The following is a 13,576-nucleotide window of genomic DNA, read 5'->3' as shown; positions in this document are numbered from 1 at the left end:
ATGGACTCCCTCAGATCTTCTCCATAGAAAACTCCAGGAGTCTTCTGATGATTACACTGGCAGACAGTGAACCTCCTGCCTTAACACTAAGCTACGAGTCCACTTTAGTAAGAAATTCAGCCCCTACACCTTGAAGGATGATGTACTGCAACTGCTCCTGGACTTTCTCAGACCTTGTCCCAAGTCTCTAGGACCGTAATTACTAACATAATTGTCCCTTACATATGGATGGTATCTAATGGTTTTACATAGTACTTATTTAAAATATGCCTTACACAGTAGGGTGGGTAGAAACTGATATTGTTTATAGATGAGGAAACTAAGGCCACAAAAAGTATCCAGCAAACCTAGGCATTGCTTAGAGTTCTTCAATATCTACTTCCATATTTACCTATGGGATCTGCCTTGAAGCCTTATTTCTTTCATGGAATCAAATCTCTGCTTAGAATCTCAGTCATTAAGAGGAACAGAGGTACTCTTTAAGGTCTCCAAAGTCTGTGAGATGGGTATAGCTCTTTATCAGGTAAAATATCAGAAGCCCAGGGAGCTCTGGCTCTCCATGTCACCTGACTATCTGCTATATCGTCCCCCATTTCAGGCCCACCCTCACGCAAATCCCAGGCCCACCCCACTGCCTGCCTGCCCAGTAATAACAGGGGGAAGGCAGAACTCAGGCTGCCCAGCACTATGAATCAAGTCCTTGCCCTGCTCCCTGTTGGTAATGCAAACACTGCTGACCACTTGCCTCCCCTACTGTTTCTGAGCTGGGCCCTCTCTGAAGCTCCAGATACTTCTCCAGAGATACTTTATCAGAAGCACCTGACAACTCATAGGACAGTCAAGCCTGAAGAAGTTTCATTCGGGCTACACTTAAAAAAGTAACCTAGGAGTTCCCGTGGTGGCGCAGTGGTTAACGAATCTGACTAGGAACCATAAGGTTGTGCGTTTGGTCCCTGCCCTTGCTCAGTGGGTTAACGATACGGCGTTGCCGTGAGCTGTGGTGTAGGTTGCAGACGCGGCTCGGATCCCGCGTTGCTGTGGCTCTGGCGTAGGCCGGTGGCTACAGCTCCGATTAGACCCCTAGCCTGGGAACCTCCATACGCCAAGGGAGCAGGCCTGGAAAAGGCAAAAAGACAAAAAAAAAAAAAAAAAAAGTAACCTAGAGAGTTCCCTTGTGGTGCAGCAGGTTATGAACCAGATATAGTATCCATGGGGACTTGGGTTCAATCCCTGGCCTCGCTCAGTGGGTTAAGGATCCAGCATTGCTGTGAACTATGGTGTAGGTCACAGACACAGCTTGGATCTGGTGCTGCTGTGGCTGTGGCACAGGCCGGCAGCTATAGCACCAACTCAATCCCTAGCCTGGGAACTTCCATATGCCTCAGGAGCAGCCCTTAAAAAAAATAAGAAATAAAAAAGTAAAATAAGAAATTAATGGAATGGAAAAACAATGAAACCAAAACTTGGTTCTTTGAAAGGATCAACAAAATGGAACCTTTAGCAAGACTGACAAAAAAAGACAGAAGATGGCCGACAAGCACATGAAAAAATGCTCAACATCACTGATTATTACAGAAATGCAAATCAAAACTACCATGAGATACCACCTCACTTGAGTCAGAATGGCCATCATTAATAAGTCCACAAATAATAAATGCTGGAGGGGGTGTGTAGAAAAGGGAACCCTCCTACACTGTTGGTGGGAATGTAAATTGGTACAACCACTGTGGAAAACAGTATGAAGGTACCTCAGAAAACTAAATATAGAACTACCATATGACCCAGCAATACCACTCTTGGGCACAAATCCTCACAAAACTTTCCTTGAAAAAGATACATGCACCCATATGTTCATTGCAGCATTATTCACAGCAGCCAAGACATGGAAACAACCTAAACGTCCACCAGCAGACGAATGGATTAAGAAGATGTGGTATATACACACAATGGAATACTACTCAGCCATAAAAAAGAACAAAATAATGCCATCTGCAGCAACATGGATGGAACTAGAGACTCTCATACTATGTGAAGTAAGTCAGAAAGAGAAAGACAAATACCATATGATATCACTTATATCTGGAATCTAATATATGGCACAGATGAACCTTTCCACAGAGAAGAAACTCATGGACTTGGAGAACAGACTTGTGGTTGCCGAGGGGGAGGGAGTGGGATGGACTGGAATTTGGGGTTAACATATGCAAACTATTGCCTTTGGAATAGATAAGCAATGAGATACTGCTGTATAGCACTGGGAATTATATCTAGTCACTTATGATGGAGCATGATAATGTGAGAAAAAGAATGTATATACATACATGTGATTGAGTCACCTTGCTGTACAGTAGAAAATTGACAGAACACTGTAAACCAGATACGATGGAAAAAATAAAAATCATTAAAAAAAAAAAAAAAAAAAGACAGGGAAGATACAAATTGCTAAGGCCAAGAATGAAAAGGGGGACATTACTACTGACTTTCCAGAGTTAAAAAGATTATAAGGAAATACTACAAACAACTTTAAGCCATGAAATTAGACAACTTACATGAAGTGAACAAATTCCTAGAAAGATACAAATTATTGAAAGTGACTAAAAAGGAAACAGAAAATCTGAGGAGACCTATAACAAATAAAAAACATTCTGAATTAGTTAATAAAAATCTTTCAACACAGAAAAGCCTAGGCCCACATGGCTTCATTGGCGAACTCTATCAAACAGTCAAAAAAGTATCAATCCTTCACAAACTCTTCAAGAAAATAGAGGAAGAAGGAATATTCTCCAACTTAAGAGGCCAGTATCACCCTGATACCAAAACTAGACAAAGACATCACAAGGAGTTCCCGTTGTGGCGCAGTGGTTAACGAATCCGACTAGGAACCATGAGGTTGCGGGTTCGGTCCCTGCCCTTGCTCAGTGGGTTAACGATACGGCGTTGCCATGAGCTGTGGTGTAGGTTGCAGACGCGGCTCGGATCCCGCGTTGCTGTGGCTCTGGCGTAGGCTGGTGGCTACAGCTCCGATTGGACCCCTAGCCTGGGAACCTCCATATGCCGTGGGAGCGGCCCAAGAAATAGCAACAACAACAACAAAAAAGACAAAAAGAAAAAAAAAAAAAAAGACATCACAAGAAAACTACTGACAAATACCCCTCATGAATACAAATGCAAAAATCTTCAATGAAATATTAGTAAACAACCTCGAAACCATACAAAAAGGATTATACACTATAAGCAAGTGAGCCTTACTCTAGGAATACAAGGTCGGCTTAATAACCAAAAACCAACTAATGTAGTGCCAAGTTAGTAGAATGAAAGGACAAAAACCACACAAATCCAACATCCACCCATAATAAAATCTCTCAACAAATTAGAATAGAAAAGCACTTACTTAGCCTGATAAATGCATTCCACCAAAAAAACCCCTATAACTAACATCACTCTTAATGGTGAAAGACTGAATACTTCCTCCCTAAAATTGGGATAAAGATAAGAGCATCTGCTCTCATCAGTTCTGTGCAACATTGTACTGGACGTCCTAGCTAATACAACCATGCAGATTTTTTTCTTTTTATTGGATGTCATAATATGTCATTCCTCCATCCAAAACTCTCCAGTGGCTTCCTATGTCACTCAGAATAAAGCCCTACATGATCTGAATTCCTATCCACACTTGTGACTTCTTCTCCATATTCCATTTTCCCTATTACTTCATCTCTAGCTACACTGACCTCCTTTGGTTCCTCAAGTGTATTAAACATGCCCCCATTTTAGGGCCGCCAAGCTTGCTAAACTCTATGCCTAGAATGTTATTCCCCATGATATACACATAATTCACTACTTCAGTTCCTGCATATTTCTACAGATTTTATTTTCTCACAGAGGCCTTCTTCATCACACAGTCCCTACTCCCTTAGCCTGCTTTATTTTTCTTCATATATACTCATTTGTTTTTTCTCCACTAGAAGTTAGAAAACTATTTTCTTCACTGCTACATTCCAAACACTTAAAACTGTGCCTGGCACAAAGTAGACAATAGATATACACTAAATAAACGTCTTTATTTTGGCCTTGCTCATGGCATGTAGAAATTCCCAGGCCGGGGACTGAACCTATATCATAGCAATGACCCAAGCCACAGCAGTGACCACACTGGATCCTTAAGCTGCCAGGGAACTCCTGCTAGGCCATCAGGGAACTCCTGAATGAATGTCTTTAAAAAGCAAGACATTCCTATACAGGAAAAGGAACAAAAGGGGATGGGTGAAGAACCACTGGCTTAAGAGGCTAAGAAGGACCAGGTTTTAGGTCACAGGGAAAGAGCCAATACCAAATAACAGAAAAAACATGGTTCTTTAGAGCCAGATTCTTCCAAGTTCTAAGCTTAGCTCTTCCAATCACTGCCTGTGTGTCCCTCCCTAAGTCTTAGTAAATTTATTTATTTATTTGGGGTTTTCTGCTTTTTAGGGCTGCACTTGCAGCACATAGAAACTCCCAGGCTAGGGACTGAATCAGAGCTGTAGCTGCCAGCCTACGCTACAGCCATAGCAACCTGGGATCCAAGCCAAGTCTGCAACCTACACCATAGCTCATGGCAACACCGGATCCCCGAGCCACTGAGAAAAGCCAGGGATCAAACCCGCATCTTCATGGATAGCAGCTGGGTTCGCTACCACTGAGCCACAACAGGAACTCAGTAATTTATGAAATGAGAATATCAATACCTACTTCTATGGAAATGAAACTAAATCATATAGAGCATTCAATACAGCGCCTGATAATACAGTAGACACAATAAACATTCTCTGATACCTTTCACCTTTAAGAACCTAGAACTACCTTAAAAATTACCTTGCCCCATCTTACTGAAGTACGTAGATGTATATAAGGCTGTTGCTCAAAAGTATAGCCTTCATACTTGTTTTAACTTTCCTTTCTCATCATTCTTTTATCTCTCCCTTACTCCTAGTTCTCACCTCTAGCTGCTGCTAATACATCAACTCATCCTTTCCTTTTTATATGCTGTTCTTAGTCTTATGAGGATTGAGAAACTAAAGTGCCAGGCTTGCTGACCAACGCCTGTGCAAGGTCTTACGGATGACAATGTTTTGTTTCCTCCTTTTTAGTTGGACTCCAGAAAATTGAGGATGTTAGATAAATAACATCTTTGTAGATCTAACTACTACATCTATCTACTGTGTAGATACCACAATGTTGTAAACTTTTTTACATGGAATCGTTCATATTTTATTTTATTTTATTTATTTATTTATCTTTTAGGGCTGGACCCACGGCATATGGAAGTTCCCAGGCTAGGGGTCCAATAGGAGCCGTAGCCACTGGCCTATGCCACAGCCACAGCCACAGCAATGTGGAATCCAGGCCACATCTGTGACCTACACCACAGCTTAAGGCAACACCAGATCCTTAACCCACCGAGCAAGGCCAGAGATCAAACCCACATCCTCATGGATGCTAGTCGAGTTTGCTAACCGCTGAGCCATGATGAGAACTTCTGGAATCATTCATATTTTAAAAGAGTCAATAGTGGAACTTCTTCACAGTTTTTATAAGAACAGTAAAATCCAAGCTTGATGCCCAGGCCATGGAAAGACCAGAGGCTATAGGAACCTTAGATTAACCAAGGCAAAAAGACACGACAGCAAGAGCCTAGCGATTGAGAATAGGAGGGAAGGTTGGCCAGTGTGGATTCCTGGAGCATCAGGTAGGGGGTGATACACCTCTCGGTGCAACCACACAGGCGAGTGAGAACAGAATGCCCTTTGTTACAGAGTATGAAGAGAGTAACCTATATCACTGGACAAGGGTGAGAGATGGTAGAAAAACTGGAATGACCATGACCTCTAATAAGATATGAGGCTACATCATAAGTACGTTTTTCACTAGCAGTTGAAGGGTGGGGGTTGGGGTAGGCAGGCAACCTAGAGCCAAAGTAAGAATAACCATTCTCATCTGAGATGACAGTAGGTTAACAGGCAACATCTTAGTGAAACTTAGTGAGTACAGACACATGCTGTGGATGGGCTCTGTGGATATGAAGACATACAGCTTTAATGTCTGTACCAGCAGTGGCCCTGGAGCCAGGCTGTGTGAGTGCATTTAAACCTGCACTCTGCAGCCCACATGCTGCAAATCATGGCTGCCAAGGCTGCCTGGCTTTGTCTCTGTGCCCTGGGAAGACTGAGCTTGTGGAAAGATTGAACTTTAGGTAGGGCCTACAGAAGAAAGGGCATAGGAGAAAGTTTACAGTGTAAATTTACAAAACAAAACTTTCCCTTTTAGCCCTGGGGAGTAAGGTGGCAAAGAGGTCAGGGATTGAGATGCCAGGGATACTTACAATGCTGTTTTCTCACTTTCTCTCATTTCAGTCATGCTGTTTTATAATTCACAAACTTTTCTAACTTGCATTTCTCATTTGATTCTCTATAACACCCTGCATGGTTGGTGTAAACAAAACAGACATGTGGGGGTACAGGGAGGCACTCCAATTTTACAAATAGGGAAATGGCAATTACTCAAATGCAAATGTTGAGAAAGAAGATAAAAACCTAGGCTTCCCAACTGCAACTCAGCTCTCCAGGTCGCTATCTGTGCTGGTCCAAGTGTTATGGGATTCCATGTGTTACATATGTTGTCTTCTCCTTCTAATCATATTTAGCCTGGGCCTCTGCCTGCTTGAAAGTTTTTCTTATCTTTCAACCTCTTTTCGGTGACCCCCTCACTATAATTGCCATTGATCAGAAGGGACCCCCCCCCCCAACTCCTGCCTGTCTTGCTGGGTCCCTCTAATAACTAGACCTCCTTCCTGAATCCCTAAGGATGTCTGTCTTCTTGAACTTTATATGAAAAGTCATGATTCCAGGGAGATTAGCAGTCCAAGGAAAGTCTGCCAAGTCAGAACAATGGTATTCACAGTTAGACTGACCCAGGTTCTAATATCAGCTTTATGGATTCCCAAGTGTAAACCTTGGGCAAACTGCTTTCATTTCCTGAGCTTCAATTCCCTCATCTAATAGAGTCTATACTCACAGCCATAGAAAACATACTTATGGTTACCAAAGGGGAAAAGGGGTGGGAGGGGATAACTTAGAGGTTTGTGATTAAAATACACACACTATTACCTATAAAATAGATAACCAACAAGGACCTATAACGTAACATAGAGAACTATACTCAATATCTTGTAATAATTTATAATGGAAAAGAATCTAAAAAAGAATATATCTGAATCACTTTGCTGTAAACCTGAAATAAAACATAATAAATATTTTTAAATTTTTTCTAAATTTCCTCATCTATAAAATGGGCTTCTGTCTAGATTAAATGATCCACACCACAACTATTGGTTCTTAACATGTTGATTTCCCCTCCTGCTTTACCATCTGCAAGTCTTCTTTCTAAGCTTCTCTGGACTTCCCCCTTCATAAAGCTCTACTCTTACTATTCCATTCTCATCTCATGACCATATTCTGCAGGACTGATAAAACTATAGGATTTTCTGAAGCTGACTCTGGGCTTGGTAAATTACCATCAAGAATGAAATCAGCAAAGTCTATAAGGGCTATGAAGTCATGTTAAGAGAGCTTATAGGAGAATGGGGCTTAGCTGCCAGGTCCAGGATATCCCCCAGCAGAAAGCAGCTGGCAGAAGCCAGAAGGAATTGAGCCTGTTTTGCTTTATTTGTGGCAAATAATCCCAGACTGTCTCTCATGACAGCTCCAGGAAAGCAAGTCCAATTCTCCCAGCACAGGAGGCTGCCTATGACATGGAGTAATTACCTGTAAGTTACCTGTTCTCGGGGTAAAAATAAGTCCCAAACTAGTTACCCTGTATCTTGGCCCAAGTTTGCACAGAGTTTCCTAGGCACCCTCACTTACCAGTACCAAGGCTGATCTCAGGCAGCAATTTCCTCTTTTGGGTTACAGGATCAGCACCAAATGCCTCTGAGAACAGAGCTCACCTATATAACAGAGAAAAAAGTTAGGGTCGTGCTCAGAATAGGCATGAACATAGGTCAATGCAGGCATTCAAAGTTCCTGCCCTTACATTTCCTTCATCCTAGCAAGATAGGTTAATAATTAAATATATAATTGCAGGTTGTGCTAGGTACTCTAAAAAAAAATAAAGCAGAGTAAGGGAAAAACTAACGACAAGGAGTGAGAATGAGGTCTTTTTTAGATAAAATGGCCAAGGAAGAGTTCTCCAAGGGGTGAATACTGGACAGAGACCTGAATGAAATAAAGAGGGTAATGTCTGCAAAGATTAGAGGGAAGAGTGTTTCAGAGAGGGGAAACATAAAGTGCAAAAACCCTGAGGCAAAAATAGGCCAGAATAAGCTTGTTATGCTAAGACACAAGAAAGTCAACATAGCTAGAATGTAGTGATGGGAGGAATGAGGTTCCTCCAGGCTTAGATAACTTGGAATCCAGCTGAGACAAACTTTCAAGCACTCTGAGATTGGTTTTAGGTTTCTCAGCCCATCCTCTCCTCTAATGGGTAAGGACAGCTGAAGAACACTGAAACTCTTATATAGCACCTGGAACACAGGGCAGAGGTGACGAAGGTAATGAGAATAGCACACATGCCAGGCACCTTTACTTGTATTAACTCTAATCTTTACACCTCTTTTAAAGTTGGTGTGCGTTACAGTCCCCATTGTACTAATGGAGAAACTGAGACACCAAGAAATGAAGTAAATTTGCCCCAAGTCACACAGCTAATAGATGGTAGACATGGGACTCTAACCATAAAGTCCGAGCCCCAGGGTTTGCCCTCTTAACCACACACCTACCACTTCTCAAAAACAGAAGAAAAAAGACAGGAACACATTTTCTAGTCCTAGCTGACATGGCTCAGAGTCCCCATTTATATCTAAGCCTGAGATCCTCTCCCAAAAGTCCAGGCTTTTTACTGAACATCAGTTGAATGACTCCTGGGTCCTTTAGCCAAGTGGTTCCAGAGAATACCATGAGCACAATGCTATGATGAGAACCACAACAATAGCCATTTAATAGCCACTAACATTTAATGTACACTTGGAAATAGACTAGGTACTGGGCTAAGCACCCTGCACGTACTATTTTATTTCAGAGAAGGAACGACAGTTGTTCTAAGACATGGTTAGTGCAATGGGGTTTGGGGGTGGGGAGGCTCCAGGCCTGGAATAAAGCAGCAAATTCAAGGAAGTAAAGGATGGCTATAGGGCAGGGTCAAAGCACAAAGGCAGAGATACTAAGGGATAACTGGTAAGGGGAACACACTATCAGCACCTCCCATTAACATGTTAACAAACTGAACTCATCTTCCATCTCCCAGGCTCTGTGGTTCAGCAAATGGTATAACAATTCTCCCAAGTACATGTTTAGACTCCGAATATTCACTCTCTCCAATCCCTTCTTCCCTCATTCCCCATTTCCACAATTGCCAAGTCCTTGTAGGAGGTTTGTTTGTTTGTTTGGTTGGTTGGGTTTTTTTGGTTTTGCTGCTCTAAGAGTTCTACATCCAAATCATCTTTATTCCCTACTGTGTCAACTTCTTGGTTCAGGATCTAATTATCTCCTGCCTGCACTGCTGGAATATTTCTTAGAATTTATTGACATTACAAGGACAGGCTGTTACACAGTAGCCTCTTTCCAGGTCTCTTTTTCACCAGTCTCCACAACCCCTCCTGCCCCATCCAATCCATTGGTCCCACACTGCCACACTGTTTCTAATGCCACTTCTCTGATCAAAAAAATGTCATGACTCCCAATCACCTCAGCCTCCCTCTATAGATTCTCATACCAGGGTCTGGTCATCATTTACCTTAACCTCTACTGTGAGCTTTCTAGTGCCATACTTTTTTGTCCATGTTGTTGTCTCACCGAGAAAGCCTCTCTTCATTTCAAATCCTTCTTAATCTTCAAGGCCTAACAATTCAATGAAGTTATCCTGAATTGTTTCTTACTTCTCTGTCATATTCACAAAATACATCTCTGTGACTACATCTAGCTCTGACCTCGCCATCCACTAAGGCCTCAGAACAACAGTTGCCCTGTTCTTCTTCCTTGTAAAGATTACTACTGCTTCCAGAGAATGAAGACAGTCACCAAAGATTTCTGTTCAAATTCCTGCTACTCTTATCTTTCTCTGGATCAAGAGACCTGAGTTCTGAGTCTCAAATTCCTTAATTACAAAGGGGGATACAATTCCCATCCTGTCTACAGGGATTTTGTAAGAATCAATGTGGTAACAGAAGAGGAAAGAGGAAGAGTTAAGATGGGAAGACTCTCAGAGTTCCTGTCATGGCTCAGCAAAAACAAATCTGACTAGCATCCACAAGAACATAAGTTCAATCCCTGGCCTCACTCAGTGGGTTAATGATCCGGCGTTGCCATGAGCCGTGGTGTAAGTCAGCAGCTACAGCTCCAATTGGTCCCCTAGCCTGGGAACTTCCATATGTCACGGGTGCAGCCCTAAAAAGACAAAGAAAAGATGGGAAGACTCCCAGCCAAATCTTTAACAGCTCTTTTTTGTCAGCTGCAAAGCCCCAAGTCATCTATCAAATCAATTGAAAATAATCCCTGGGCCTGGTTAGCCATGGTCACAACTCCGGGTTAAGGGTTATAGAAGATGTGGGAATAAGTGAGAATAATCTTTATCCTTAGGCTCCTTACAGTCCAGAGTAGAACTGTGTCAACTTCCTACAAAGTACTAAGAATATTAGTTAGGAAGACTATGCAAACAGTATGGAGATTCCTTAAAAAACTAAAAATAGAGTTACCTGATGATCCAGCAATCCCCCTCTTGGGCATATACCAAGAAAAGACAAAAACTCTAATTCAAAAAGATACATGCAATTGAATGTTCCTAGCAGTACTACTTAAAACAGCCAAGATGTGGAAGCAACTTAAATGTCCATGTCCATTCACAGATAATAGATAAAGAAGACACAGTATATAAGTACAATGGAATATTACCCAGCCATAAAAAAGAATGAAATAATGCCATTTGTAGCAACACAGACGGAACCAAAAATTATCATACTAAATGAAGTCAGAGAAAGACAAATAACAAATGTCAGTTATATGTGGATACAATGTCAGTTATATGTGGATTCTAAAAAAAAAAAAAAAAAAGATAACAGATGGACTTATTTACAAAACAGAAAGAGATTCACAGATATAGAAAACAAACTATGGTTACCAAAGGGGAAAGGGGGTGGGGGAGGGATAAATAAGGAGTTTGTGGTTAACAGATATACACTACTATAAAATAGGTAAACAGGAATTCCCGTCGTGGCGCAGTGGTTAACGAATCCGACTAGGAACCATGAGGTTGCGGGTTCGGTCCCTGCCCTTGCTCAGTGGGTTAACGATCCGGCGTTGCCATGAGCTGTGGTGTAGGTCGCAGACGCGGCTCGGATCTCGCGTTGCTGTGGCTCTGGCGTAGGCCAGTGGCTACAGCTCCGACTCGAACCCTAGCCTAGGAACCTCCATATGCCGTGGGAGCAGCCCAAAGAAATAGCAAAAAGACAAAAAAATAAATAAATAAATAAAAAATAAAATAAAATAGGTAAACAACAAGATCCTACTGTAGAGGACTATACTCAATATCCTGTAATAAACCATAACGGAAAATAACATGAGAAAGAATATATATATAAATTAACTATACTTCCAAGGTTTTTTTTGGCCATGCCCACACATGCAGAAGTTCCTGGGCCAGGGATCAAATCCACGCCACAGCAGTGACAACACCAGATCCTTAACCTCTAGGCCACCAGGGAACTCAACTACACTTCGATTTAAAAAAAAAAAAAAAAAGAGTATTGTGCAGGACCTAACAGTTCAAAGACTGCTATGTCTTGTAAAAGTGGAAAAAGAAATCAGTCTGACTAGTGGCCTCAGGAGCTTCCTAAGAACAACTTAAGCCAGACCTTGATACAGGGTGACAGAAAGACATGGGCTACTAGCACCAAGCACTGGGCTACGTGTTATGCTGCTAACCCTTGCAATACCCTCTGAAGCAAATGATGGCATGCCCATTTTATAGCCAAGGTAACTGAAGAAGGGCAAGGTATGATGGGCATATCCTTCAACATCAAACAGCTAGTAAGTAGCAAGAGACAGGATTAGAACCTAGGTCTCCTTTACTTTATTCCAAAGCCTGTCTATGTGCTTGCTTAATTCATGGTCTGCCTTACTATGTAGCAACTTGAAAGGAGGGCCAGATAAATTCTAACATTCTTTCTACCTCAAAATCCAAGGATTTGAATCAGGGGAGGTGGGGAGGAGGGGAGAAGAGGAGGTTTACTCCTACTGTGGCTTTCCCATAAGACTATGACCTCAATGGCAGGCTTGGGGTCTTATTAACTGGAATAGCCCAAGTATCTGACAAAGTCTGGCAGGTAGGAGATACTAAGTATTTGGGGGAACCTATGTGTGAATAAAACACCCGCCCCATCAACCTTTGTTCTAAGGTCTAGAAATAAGGGCCAAAATCTCAAGCTCCATGTCTGACTCCTGGCTCCAACATCTATAATGTCAAATATCTACTAAATCTGTCAGCTAAAGGTATCCTTTTCCTATTCTTGTTTTCAGGAGTTAGACGAGAGGTGAAAAGGCTAAAGGAAGCTGGGTGGTTAACAGAAAAAAGAGGAAGAATAAAGGAGTAAAAGAGGAGAATGTGGAATTCCTGTTGTGGTGAAGCAGAAATGAATCCGACTAGGAACCATGAGGTTGCGGGTTCAATCCCTGGCCTTGCTCAGTGGGTTAAGGATCCAGTGTTTCCATAAGCTGCAGTGTAGTTCACAGACACGGCTCAGATCCTGCGTTGCTGTGGCTCTGATACAGGCCAGCAGTTACAGCTTCAATTAGACTCCTAGCCTGGGAACCTCCATATGCTGCAGGTGCGGCCCTAAAAAGACCAAAAAAAAAAAAAAAAAAAAAGGGAGAGAGAGAGAATGTAAGGAAGGATACAAAAAGGAAGGGGATGCCTGGGTAGTATTAAAGCATCTGAGGCCTAGACTTTGGGAAAGGTTTCTTTTTCCTTCTGGTTCCACAAACAAAGTTATTTTTGTCTTTTTTTAAAAAGCAGTATTAGGGAGTTCCCGGTGTGGCACAGTGGTTAATGAATCCGACTAGGAACCATGAGGTTGCTGGTTCGATTCCCTGGCCTTGCTCAGTGGGTTAAGGATCCAGCGTTGCCGTGAACTGTGGTGTAGGTTGCAGACTCGGCTCAGATCCCGAATTGCTGTGGCTCTGGCATAGGCCGGTGGCTACAGCTCCGATTAGACCCCTAACCTAGGAACCTCCATATGCCATGGGAGCGGCCCAAGAAATGGCAAAAAGACAAAAAAAAAAAAAAAAAAAAAGCAGTATTAGGAATTCTTCTTTATAAATTTTAAATGGAGGGAACTTTCTTATCCAAATTCCAGACTAAATCTGTCAGCAGAAGGTAAACTGAAGCTCCTCAGGACTCAAATCCTCAGTTCTCACCGCTGTCCTGCCCCAGCCCAAGCCTTGCTCACCTGGTTTAGGCTGAGGCTTGCAGAGATCAAGAGACAAGCAGGTTC

The 13,576-nt window shown here is 42.2% G+C and overlaps 1 protein-coding gene across 22 annotated transcripts in view; it reads right to left on the bottom strand.

Moving 5' to 3' along the window:
- RALY (RALY heterogeneous nuclear ribonucleoprotein) overlaps positions 1 to 13,576 on the bottom strand; it is a 94,635-nt gene that overhangs the window by 46,800 nt on the left and 34,259 nt on the right. For all 22 annotated transcript variants that reach the window (XM_001929104.6, XM_003134403.5, XM_003359947.4 and 19 more), the window contains one exon: positions 7,899 to 7,981. The gene's annotated coding sequence lies outside the window, so the exon portion shown is untranslated. The remainder of the gene's footprint in view (positions 1 to 7,898; positions 7,982 to 13,576) is intronic.

This window comes from Sus scrofa, chromosome 17, assembly GCF_000003025.6.
Source record: "Sus scrofa isolate TJ Tabasco breed Duroc chromosome 17, Sscrofa11.1, whole genome shotgun sequence".
Taxonomy (NCBI): Eukaryota; Metazoa; Chordata; class Mammalia; order Artiodactyla; family Suidae; genus Sus; species Sus scrofa.
Note: the sequence above shows the minus strand (reverse complement) of the source record. Positions and strands in the feature narration are given on the sequence as shown.